The following is a 12,751-nucleotide window of genomic DNA, read 5'->3' as shown; positions in this document are numbered from 1 at the left end:
GTAAATGGAAATGAAATGTTGGTTTGTTGATTTTGATGGCTCAAAATTTGGAAATGGAATGCCCTGCTTAAAATACACAATCTGTAGATCTTAATGGAATGCCAGAGCTGGAAATGGAATGCCAGAGCTGACCTACTCGACATAGCGGACCGTCACTCACAAGGTCGCCAGAGCTGCCAGAGCTGACAATTAATGTTAGGGGTTTAGGTGAGGTGGAAAATTAATGTCATGTGGCAGCCACGTTGGATCGGAGCTCCATCGGAGATCGCCGGAAAATGGACGCGGGAGAAAATTGCAATTAATTTTTCAATTCATGGATTTCTGTTCAGATTTTTTTTGTCATGGGAAAAAACCAAAAATCGAAAAAGTATATGGTTTTTTCGGCAATTAACCCTTATTATTATCATTCATTTCTTTTATTTGATTCTATTTCCTTTTTATTCCTCTTAATTGAACCAAACAAGCATTAAATGTAAGTTAGAAGTTCAAGTGGCAAAGTTGAGGCATCCAAAAACTCTCTTTTGTGAGAGGTCTTGAGTTCAATTCCCGCCTACGTGCGGATAGTTTTTTCACTTTTGTGTGGATAGTGATTCCGCATGCGTGCAGTTATTTTTCCACCTTTGTGTGATGTAGAAGTGTGCCTACGTGCGAATTGCTTATTAAATTATATATTAGATATTCTCTTGTAATTTAAAAGAAAAATACACTACCTAGAAATAAAGTCCTTCCCAAATCACCGCAACTTGTTGGGTGCTAATAATAATATCAATTGGAAAAAGTAGACGTCATGTGTAAAAATCTCTCTACTTTTTTTTTTTTTTTTTGATCGGACAAAGTCATGTTAGATGTTAGTAATTAGTTCCCCCATCCACTCCAAGAACCACCTTATCTCTCCCATTCACCAAAATCCACCTTATATCTCCAAACTCCAAATTCGCTCCCAAGAGGGATCGAACCCGGGTCACTTCACTTAAGTGAGGACCCGGTGGCCAGTGGGCGCCCCCTGGTTTAAAAATCTTTCTCTACTGTCATTCTTCGACAAAGACAAGCACAATATAATTTAACAAAAGAAGAAAAAAAAAGTGAAAGAAAGTCTAAGAACTGAACAATTTAAGAAAGGGGTTATTGCCAGAAAATACATATACTTTGTCAATTTTCTGGTTTATATCATGCCCTTATAATTTGGCCAGAAAATACATCAATTTTCAATTTAATTGCAATTATAACATGACTTTATAGTCTGGCCAGAAAATACACCAAGTTTCAATTTATTCTTAATTATAACATGACCTTGTAATTAATTTAGTATAATAATACCAAGTTTATTACATTAAATATTTTTAATTTTCTTTTCACAATATACTATATATAAATACATATATATTTGATAAATATACATCTATATGTAAATAATATATAATATTATTTACTTTTTAACATAGTTTCTATTATATACGTACATAATTTTTTTATTGGTCCTAATATTTTATAATTTCATAATTTAAATAAATAAATACTTATTATATATAATATATTAATAGAATATTAAAATCATATATATATATATATATATATAACAAGATATTATATTGATGGCTTAAAAATGCATACATATATATTATGAAATAATTATTATGAAATAATTAATCATCTAACTTAATTTTTATAAAAATTAATCAATCAATTAAAAATATTTTATACATAACAATTTAATATAAATACAATAAATATTAATACATCTATGATGAAAATAAATCTAAATAAGGTCATGTTATAATTGAGAATAAATTGAAACTTGGTGTATTTTTTGGCCAGACTATAAAGTCATGTTATAATTGCAATTAAATTGAAAATTGATGTATTTTCTGGCCAAATTATAAGGTCATGATATAAACCAGAAAATTGACAAAATATATGTATTTTCTGGCAATAACCCCTTTAAGAAACTACACTACTTGTTCATATATGGAATTATTTTAATAGTGAATGTTTGGCTTAAATGTGTTTTTTGCCTCCTAGTCTGGTGGCAATTTTAGTCCTAATAATATAATTAGCAATTTCACTGCTGTATAAATTTTTTGATCAACGTTTCTGGACATGTTCTACCAAAATGACTGAAGATGGTGCTTTAATTATAAAATGACATGCGACTAAATTTGTCACTCAATGTACTTACCGACCCGTGTCCAACATTTAGTGCTTTAATTTTAATGGTAATTTTAAGTTACAAGTAAGAGTTAATATTCGCGATTAATCAAATGAAAATCATCCTTAAATTTTAAGATTAATCATAAAAATATTATTCCTTTCATCCAAATTATTATTATTATTATTATTATTATTATTATTATTTAGCAAAAGTTTGCCCATTTGTATCTCATAAAATTGCATTGTTTTACTTATTGAAAACGTAGTTTTGTTTTTGAAACAAATTAATGGTCATGTTGAAATTGCAAAAATTAAAAAACGGTGGTATAAATAATTGTTATTTATAAATCAAGTGAGAATTACAAATCTAATAGATTATCGTTTTATTATTTAGAGTGACTAACTCAAAATTTAATGTCAAATATAGTTTAATTAGTCTTATTAAAAATATATATATAAAAAGCAGTCCAGCGGCCATGTAAAGATGCTAAAATCCAGGAAAGGGGGAATGTATTTAGCAATTCGCAACTTCACAGGAAGATTGAAATTTGAAGCTATACATAAAGGAAAAAGAAAGAAAGGGAAAAGTCTTAAATTCAAGCATAATTAATTTGCAAATATAATGAGTGTAATGAGAAGTGACACTTTGTTCGGCATCTCCTTTAACCACTTTCGACTAATACATGCATTCACTAATCTCATCCAATTTGTTTCTAAAATATGCAATATATATATATGGGGAAAAGTTCTATTGAGAAAGACAAATAATTAAAGAAGTGAAAAATAATCTTATTCATTGATCATGATTCATTAAACGATTCAGAATTAAAAATAAATCTCGTGTCCAGATTTTGATGAATATACCAATAATTGTGATGAGCATGTTAGTAATTTTTTATAAACGGACGTATTTGTTTAAAATTTCGCACTCCAGGATTCGATCCCCAAACGTTCCCGAACGTTCAATAAAATTATTGTTTTATTCATAAAAAAATATTAACATGTTCAACGTTCCTAACTTTCAGAAAAAAATAATAATAATAATAATAATAATAATAATAATTTCTCCATAGAACCTAACCATTAAGAGAGAGAGAGAAAAAAAAAACTGGTCGTTCTAGTCTTGCTCACGATAATAAATAATTACACATTAATGTGAACTATGTGAAGGAATTGGTCAGATTTCATAAACAAGCTCAATTTTGTTCAAACAAGTCTTATTCACATGGAAAATGCTTTTTCTTTTTGATGTTAAAGGTTTAATAATAATTACTTACATTATTATACAGTTTGTCCTTTGGAATATATTATGTATGGACAATAATAGATTACTGTAAATATTTCTATGGAAAAGTTTGATATGGATATGTAATCTCAAATTATACATAATATGCACAATATCTCTCTTCGTAACTTTAAATTACGTAATATTTCACCATCTATTCAACTATTCAAAAACGTTAAAAATCTCAAAATATATTATACAATTATTTCAACCTGATAACCAAATATATGACATGAAATCAAATACCCTGCGTACGAATGGAACATATTTTTTTATTTATTATGAGAATTATTTACTAATAAATGAGAGAGTAATAGTTGGGTTCAATTCAATATTTCTTTCTTTTTTTTATTCTATATAAAGTTTGATTAATTTCAATAATTTTTTCTTTATTTTCTATATAAGAGACGATCTATCATTCAAGTACTCATCAACATTAATGATCACTCTGTTATGGAGAAATAGTCATTTTTTGTCATTTTCGTACATTTATTTTCATTTATAGACACTAAGAACATTCACAGTAGAGACTAGAGAGCCCCTTAGAGCATTTACAGTGGGGGGCTCGTACGTCAGTGTGCACCGGGCTCGGCTGCGTCAATTCATATCCATGTGCAAATAATAATAATAATAATAATAATAATAATAATAATAATACCGACAAAATGAAATTACTAGGAAATACATATTCATAAAAATTGGCATATGTTGGTTGTGGTTCATACGTTAATCCGGTAATTAGGTATTCTTGTCTTTTTTTCCCCCATTGACTTATTTACTTTACTTACTAAAATTCTAAACCAAACTCTCCTTCTCGTGCTACGTGAGAAACTGAGTGTCATCTCCAGCTCTCAAACACTTCATTTCGTCCTTTTAATTATTATTATTATTATTATTATTATTATTATTATTATTATTATTATTATTATTATTATTATTATTATTATTATTATTATTATTATTATTGTCGTCGTCGTCGTCGTCGTTTTATTTTTCCCACTTCTCGCCTTCTCGGTTCAAGCACTGCTAATTTGGTAACTGAATCAGAGCAAATATCGTCAAATTCTAATAATTTCGGTTCCGACTTTAGTTGACACCATCCTCAATCATTTTCGCCTCTTCAAAAATTTGTTTGCCATTTTGGTTTAACATCTAGTAAGACACTAATGACATGTGCTATCAAAATTTAGAGTTATCTACACGAAAATTCAATGATGATCAACTAAAGCAAAGAACTTAAATTAAGTTCAAAAGCTTAAAGAGCTTATTTTATGCCTCAAAATGATGGGAGATTTATTTATCTTTTTTTTCTATATCAAGTACTATCTTGTTGTCTGAAATAAATTTAGTAAACAAGCATTGGTATACTTTTCTAGTTTCTTTTGTAAAATATTAAACTTGAATAAAAGTAAAGTCTATTATGGATGAATAACTCTAATTAATACTCCAATATTAAATCAAAAAACGAAACACGGGAAAAATGAACCTATAATTTTTTAACAATCTATAAACATGCTCCTGAAGACTGGAAATCCGAAAAAAAAAAAAAAAAAAAACATCAATATGTAAGATTGAGACAACTGAAAAAAAAAAAAAAATGAAACCTAAAAACACTACTGGAATAAACTGGGGGGAAGACTGCGACTCATATACTCGAGCCCAGATAAGTACATGGGCTTTGGGTTTAGAACAAAATACTAACTGGGCCTAGTAGTTTCGGGGCCTGGTCCGCAGATATTGCACTCGAAAACTAGTGTAATTGATTTTGGGCAATTTTAAACATAGTTCCAAATCTCACCCTTTAGCCCCCTGATTAAATTAATAATAAATAAATAATAAAACCACTCTTATATCCTTATAACCCCAATTTGAAGTTCTAATTAAAACTAACAAAATAAAAACCTAAAACGGTATCATTAGATGTAGCCCCTTGAGAAAAAATAAAGTGACGATAGAAGCTGATGGAAGAACACCACGAAAAGAATATTGTGCTTCAAAGTCGACAATATATGTTTATCTTCCTTGTTACTTTCTCTCTTATTTATCTTTGTTTGTCATAGTAATTGAAAGATCCGTCTGCCCTTATAATCATAAAATTCGCAGCAACCAAATATGGTACCAAACGAAATACCAAAGCACAACAGATTGCAGAAAAGAAATAAACGCAAACACACGCAATTGGTAACCCAGTTCGGTGATAGAACACCTACGTCTGGGGGGCCTCGCCCAAGGAAAACGATTCACTATGTGAGGTTAAATTACAGCAGGACTTATACAAAGACTCAATCTTTCTAACGCCTCTATAATTTCCCAAAACCCCAACACACGATAAACCGTTGAAAGCTAGATAACACTAACTCTCTAAGTGTGAGCCCCGACGAACACACTTACTCCCTTACAACCACAATACATCAACTCACAAAGGAGATAATCGAAATCAATACTTTGCACTCAACAAAAGTAAAAGCAAAGTACAAAATACCAGGACATATAAACTGATCAATGACGTCCTCTTCCCAAAACCATGCTGCTCAAAAACAACTTTGCTATCCACCAGATTAAACGCAAAGTGTGACCGAAAAGAACATGAACTCAACCCAATGATGTTCTCCGGGAAGGCTGCGCACATCAACTGCTTGAAAGAATGCCAAAAACGTCCAACCCTAGCTTCAAGAGAATAATGATATATATATATATATATATATATATATATATATATATATATATATATATATATAGGGGGCGGTTATTCAATAAATCACCCTTATTTTAAGAATTACGAACCAGCAAAAATGCATGAATTTTATGTATAACACGCATGAATAAACTGTATAAAGGCATGAATTGCGAAAAATAATTTTTTGCTACCTTTGGGATTCGAACTCAGGACCATGAATTTATCCAACAAGGTGATGAATCAACCGTAGATCTTGATGATCTAAGGGCTGAAAATGGTTCCTAATTTATATTTTAAGAAGCGTTCTTATTTTAGCCTTCCCCTATATATATATATATATATATATATATATATATATATATATATATATGAGAGAAATCCTAAGTTTCCTTCTATGATAAGGACTCTTCTTTTATGTCTTGCAAGCCCAATCAACAGAGGCATCTAGATCTTCTTCGAAATCTCACAAAGAAGGAAACAAAACACCACAAGATATGGTCTTATCTGTAAGAAGAAAAATTCGCAAGGAACATGGTATCTCTTCTGGTATCAAGGTTGGTATTTGTTGCCAAAACTATATAAATGGCAATCTTGGAATAGAGTATCCTACTCTAACATTCTCCCCCTTTGTCATTTATATAGACAAAACAAAAACAAGTGCTTCAACACGTGAACGAACAACACATAATCCATTAGCTCCCCCTTTCTCCAAGAACGCCCCCTTAAGCAAAGATATCAGAGTAGTAAAGCAGTAGAAGACAGTAGCAAAACACTTCTAGCAACAGGGAGCTAAAGAGCTAAAAAAATAAGCTCAAGGGTCAGAGATACGAACCAAACGGAATCCAAACATAAGACACTCCAACACACACAACGCCAAAACATATGCTTCATCCTCAGCCTCATTCATAAGCTTTTCTCCTCACGAAATAAACTCCCTCTTGCTTCGAGAACTAGAACCAGACACCTATACGCAATGTGTCATACACACGCCTCCAACAACCAACGCACTCCACAAACAACTTCTCCCCCTTTTTGTCTGGATAAATGACAAAATCTCATATGGAGACGGAGGCGAAGGCAGAGTCTTCATGAGTAATTCCCTTTTCAGCACAAAAATTATCAACAGCCGAATTTTCAACTCCTCTGCCATGATTACTTCGGATATCTTTATCCTTCTTAAGTATAACATTTTCCAATCGTTGAAGACCAGGTAAATTTAAATTTCCAGTACCAATTACTTTAGCTTGAGCTCCACAATCGAAAGTCACACCTTCATTTGTGACCGAATGATTGTCCGTCTGAAGTTTTCTATTTACGGTCTTGTGTTTCGATCCTGACCAAAGAGAGGTATATACCACATAGCTTCTGTGATTCTTGAAGTTTGGTTTCCGGAAATCTTTGGAGTTAGCTCTTCTGGCAGTAATAAGGAATCTGCATCTCGGTCTTATATGGCCTCGCCTTTGGCAATAGTGACAAACAGGAACAAACTTTGCCACAGGATTTCTTCGAGGAGGCAGATTATGATATGAAACTGGAACTACATGCTTAACCTCTTTTCCAGATCTTTGAGTAAACTGATGTTTCGATTCATTCACACGTGGATGGCTATGTTGAGTTCTTGGAATTTGATCCTTGGAAACCCATTGATTCTTTTGGAATCCAATACCAGCCTTGTTACCAGATTTTTGACCTGTGTCCACCCTTTGACTCTTTTGGAAACCAAGTCCAGCCTTGTTATCTGAGTTTTGGCCTGTTTCCAATATTTCTTCAAGTTTCTCCGTGCCAGTATTCATCATCTTCACCAGCTTTTGAAAATGTTCCAACTCCTTCACTTTGAGATCCATGGTTTGCTGTTGAATGTTAGCATCACTTTGAAGTTTTTCCACCAGCAATTTCAGTTCATCTCGTTCTTTGATAACATTAGAAAGCTGAGAAGATAAAGACATGTTCACCTCCAAAACATCCAGGCACTTCTTATGCATGGTTTCGTAGTTCTTGGCCAGATAGTCTTCAACTGGTTCATCGGTATCACTATCAGTGTCTTCTCCATCTATGACCGAAACAGTTACCAAATCTGATATCTCTTCTTTTCTGGCAGTGAATGCAACATCACGTTCATCTGATTCTTTTCTGGCAGTGAATGCAACATCATTTGTTTTGGAATTTGGAAATATAAAATTTTTGGGGAAATGAATTCATATCAAGTCCGACTAAAAAGAAACCGATGGGGGCTATGAAATATATTTATCGTCTGAGTAAAATTTTAAGTTGGGAGTATGGAATAAAATATATATTTTTATTTAGCATTTTTTGTCGGGGGTATAAGGATATAATAGTATTTTTATTATTTAATTTGTTATTAATTTAATTAGGGGCATACAGATTTGGGAGCTATGTTTAAAATTACCCATTGCTTTTTTCTTTTTCTTTTTTTAAAGTAGTGTGTGATTAATAACAAACACTGCCAATTGCAGTAAACAATTACGTAGTTGCTAGAATGTCCCGGCCCGGGCTGGATCGCTTTCAAGCAGGCCTGTCAAATAACTTTTGGTACAAGAAAGTTTTGGACCGGTCCGAAATATTTATGTAAAAACTAAAAAGTGTTTTGTAGAAAAACTGCAGATGCTATATATAATTTTACTACAAGCCTACAAACATTGGTGAGTGCAGATGCTATTCGATTTTGGGCCTATATTTAGCTTCAAAGTGTGGATCATACGAAATAAATCAAGGGTCTGTTTGGTAGACCATATAAACCCACATTAGAATACATATCTAGGCAAATATGGATGTTTGGTATCCTTGATAACAATCTTGAAGGCCCTATAAGCCCATGCAAAAAATATTATTTCTCTTTGGGTTAATAACCGGTCCAAACCTTCCCGATAGCTAGTGTAGGAATGAACAGTGTTCCAGATAGTGAGAGTGTCTTCCCAACTTACCCTCTGCTCGACCCTCTAATCCAAGTTTTAATTTTGTGATTTTGGCGAAGAATGGAGGAGAAATTAGGGACGCCGACATCATGACTGTCGATTTGGTGTTCTTCGGCTTGGTGGTGGTTCGTCCGAGGGCGGAGTTGCGGCCTCAATATAATTGGTGGCAGCATGGTTATTGAGAGAGCAATAGCAAATTAAGGTGGGGTTGTGGGCGAGGGGGTGGCGCTGCACAGATTTTTTTTGGGGGGGGGGATGGGGTGCGATGCAAGGCAGATTTATTGGGGGAGATGCTGCGCAGAAGAAGCTGGGTAGACAAACAGAAAGAAAAAGAGAAATAAAGCATGAATTCATTTGAAATCCCTATATCTGCTCTTCTCTTAATCATCCTCGCAAAATGGCCCATTTGTTAGGTTCGGAGGGTCTCGAATAGGTGTATGGAAGGGGGGGAAATACACATATCGGCTATTTTTGAAAATGAAACTTGAAACACAAACGGACTCAACCTTTTAGTTAAAAGAGTTTTATCAAAAACAAGGTTGACGACTGATATTGAATACTCTTCAGTAAAGAGTTATCAGTTAAGTCAAAGACTTTAACTGATACACGTAAAGCTTCAGTCGAGTTTGTTAAACAGAGATCTGATACCACTCTGTCACGACCGGCCCTAATTAAGGATAATTAAGCCGGGAAAACCGTGACTAATGGAGGGAGATTAGAAGCGGGGTAAAAAGGGGGATAATCAAACAAGGAAGGATCACATTTCATCATTGTTAACAAAAGGGATATTTATAATATAACGGAGGTTTAGTCGTATAGACTCAAATAACTAGTAAGTTCGGATAACTCCGACTTAGCCAAAATAACATAAAACTTCTGAGTACGCAGCGGAATAAGGTTCTGATTACATGTATGAAGACATGTATCCCTAGAGTTCATTAATACATAATAAGACAAAAGAGTCCCGCTCGTCACTTCATCACCATCGGCAGCTACTCAACCTGCACATTTAGAAATATATGCAGGGCTGAGTACAAAAGTACTCAGTGGGCACGTATGCCTAAGTATAAAAATACATGCTTCAAAACTGTAAATTGTCATGCCATCATAAACAGTACAGCAAGGGAGTTTTTCGCTAAAAAGGCCCAAGCTTACTAAGTTCATTTGTGATTCTTAAAGTTCGTCTGCAGACTAAGTTCTCTTGTAATCTATCATATCTGGAACTTTGTGCCGGAGAGGTGGCCACCTCTCACGGTCACTTGACCGGCCAACCCGCTAGATGACTCACGGTCACTGGTGTACACTAGCCAAGGCAGGATAGCTATCAACTGCTCAAGACCCGAATTCGATTACATAACTGGCAAAGCCACATCAGATAGATATCATACTAAAATTGAAACATTTATGGCAAGACAACAATTGAAATAATTTTCAGTTCAATGATTTTGTAATGAAATATCTTGTTCAAATGTAACATTAAATTCGTTTGATAGATATATAAAACTGAAATTAACAGTTAAATCATCTCATGCATTCATTCGTATAAGAGGCCTACGACACGCAGGGGATCTCTATACGTATAGTAAAAGTAATGCCCACCTGATTGCAGTGTTTTGCTACTTAAGACAATGATTCTCTTTCCTTAGCGCGATAGGTTACTCAGGCGCTTTTGTTTATTTGAACCTTTGATAACACGAAAACATGTGTTCGAGTGAATAATAGAAAATATAACAACAAATGCAGTGAATCACTATTCACTCCTTTCTCTAACTACCCATATTTCCTTAAACGACTGTATCTAACTCATTTACAATCGTTCTTCCTTTATCGAAATACTTCATGTACCTTTGAGGATGTAGGAAATCCCATTTTATATTATTCATTTATTTATCTATTATAAATAAAGAATAATTCTATATACATAAAACGTTTTTCTTTTCCCCATTTAATAATGCCAATCAATATATATATATATATTGCTACTATTAAAATAACTAATAAGTCATTAATAAATTCTAAACATTAATTCCTAATGAAAATTTCATTGTGAGATTTTAGGAACATTTGTAAAAATACTTTAAAATAAGAAATTAACTATAAAAAGAAATTTTTGAGAAGATCTAATAATTTTAATATTTTAACCATTTAATAATTAATAAATCTTTAATATTTCATTTATCAACTATTCCATCTAATATAATTCTACCAACAAATTCTCATGAAATCTTTCTCAAAAAATATATATATATATATATATATATATATATATCTCAATAGCTCATTTATAAACTAAAAGTGATATTTTATCAACAATAAAACTTTAAAATCCTTAATATGAATTATTTTGAATCATTTCAATCTCAACAAAACTGTATAGACTCAACTTCAACTAATAAACTGCTTTTACTCCGAACTCGTATGGAGTCGAATTTTATATCAATAGAAACATCTTTGAGTCTAGTTTAATTGAAAAAAACGTATGTTGAAAAAAATCCAAGTAGTTTAAGAGATATAGCGATTTTCCCATCGCCTACCAGATTCGGCAGTTTCTGCCAACTGAAAGTCTAGATTTTTGAAAAATAGCAAACGTTACCGGAATGACCTCAAATTTTATATGCAGATAGCTAACATATATATATTCATAAGGTCCTACGAATCGGGGCCTAAGTTTTCCCTTGACGCCAATCCTAGTTATCCCCTTGGTAGGAGATACCTTTAGGAAGACCTTGTCTCCTATTTCAAAACGTAACTCAGTTCGACGTGCATCAGCGTAAGATTTCTGTCTATCTTGTGCCTCCTTTATTCGCCCTCTGATCTGGCGGACTATCTCAACCATCTCATTGACCATGTCTGGTCCTAAAACTTTTCTCTCACCCACTTCATCCCAATAAAGTGGGGATCTGCATTTTCTTCCATACAACGCCTCGTAAGGCGCTATATCAATGGTCGCCTGATAACTATTATTGTAGGCAAACTCGATCAATGGCAGCACCGATTCCCAATTTCCGCCTTTGTCTAACACCACTGTTCTTAACATGTCTTCGAGGGTCTGAATCGTCCTTTCAGATTGCCCATCTGTCTGTGGATGGAAGGCGGTGCTGAAATTTAGCCTCGTGCCTAACTCCTTCTGTAAGCTCATCCAAAATCTAGAAGTAAATTTTAAGTCTCGGTCTGAAGTGATCGACACGGGCACGCCGTGTTAGCGCATAATCTCTCGAACATACAACTGAGCTAGCTTGTCTGACCCGTGTGTGATCGGTATTGGTATAAAATGAGCACACTTTGTGAGTCGATCCACTATTACCCAAATGGCAGTGTTTCATTTCCTTGTCTTGGGCAAACTGGTCACAAAATCCATTGCAATGTGCTCCCACTTCCATTCCGGGATTTCCAATGGTTGTAGCTTTCCATATGGCCTTTGGTGTAGGGCCTTCACTTGTTGGATGCTAGGCATCTCCCTACAAATGACGCTATGTCTCTCTTCATGCCTTCCCACAAAAAATGCTTCTTTAGATCTTGATACATCTTTGTACTCCTGGAGTGGGCAGTATAAGGGGGTATCGTGAGCTTCGCTCATGATTTTATTCTTAAGTTCATCATCGTAGGGATGCATATCCTTCCCTCGAAGAAGATAGCATTATCTGATGCTTCTTGATAATTCTTGATGCCTCATTTCCTTACCGTTTCTCGTAGCTTTTCCATTTTCTC

The sequence above is a fragment of the Salvia miltiorrhiza genome, chromosome 7 (genome assembly GCF_028751815.1).
Source record: "Salvia miltiorrhiza cultivar Shanhuang (shh) chromosome 7, IMPLAD_Smil_shh, whole genome shotgun sequence".
In the NCBI taxonomy this organism is placed as follows: domain Eukaryota; kingdom Viridiplantae; phylum Streptophyta; class Magnoliopsida; order Lamiales; family Lamiaceae; genus Salvia; species Salvia miltiorrhiza.
Note: the sequence above shows the minus strand (reverse complement) of the source record.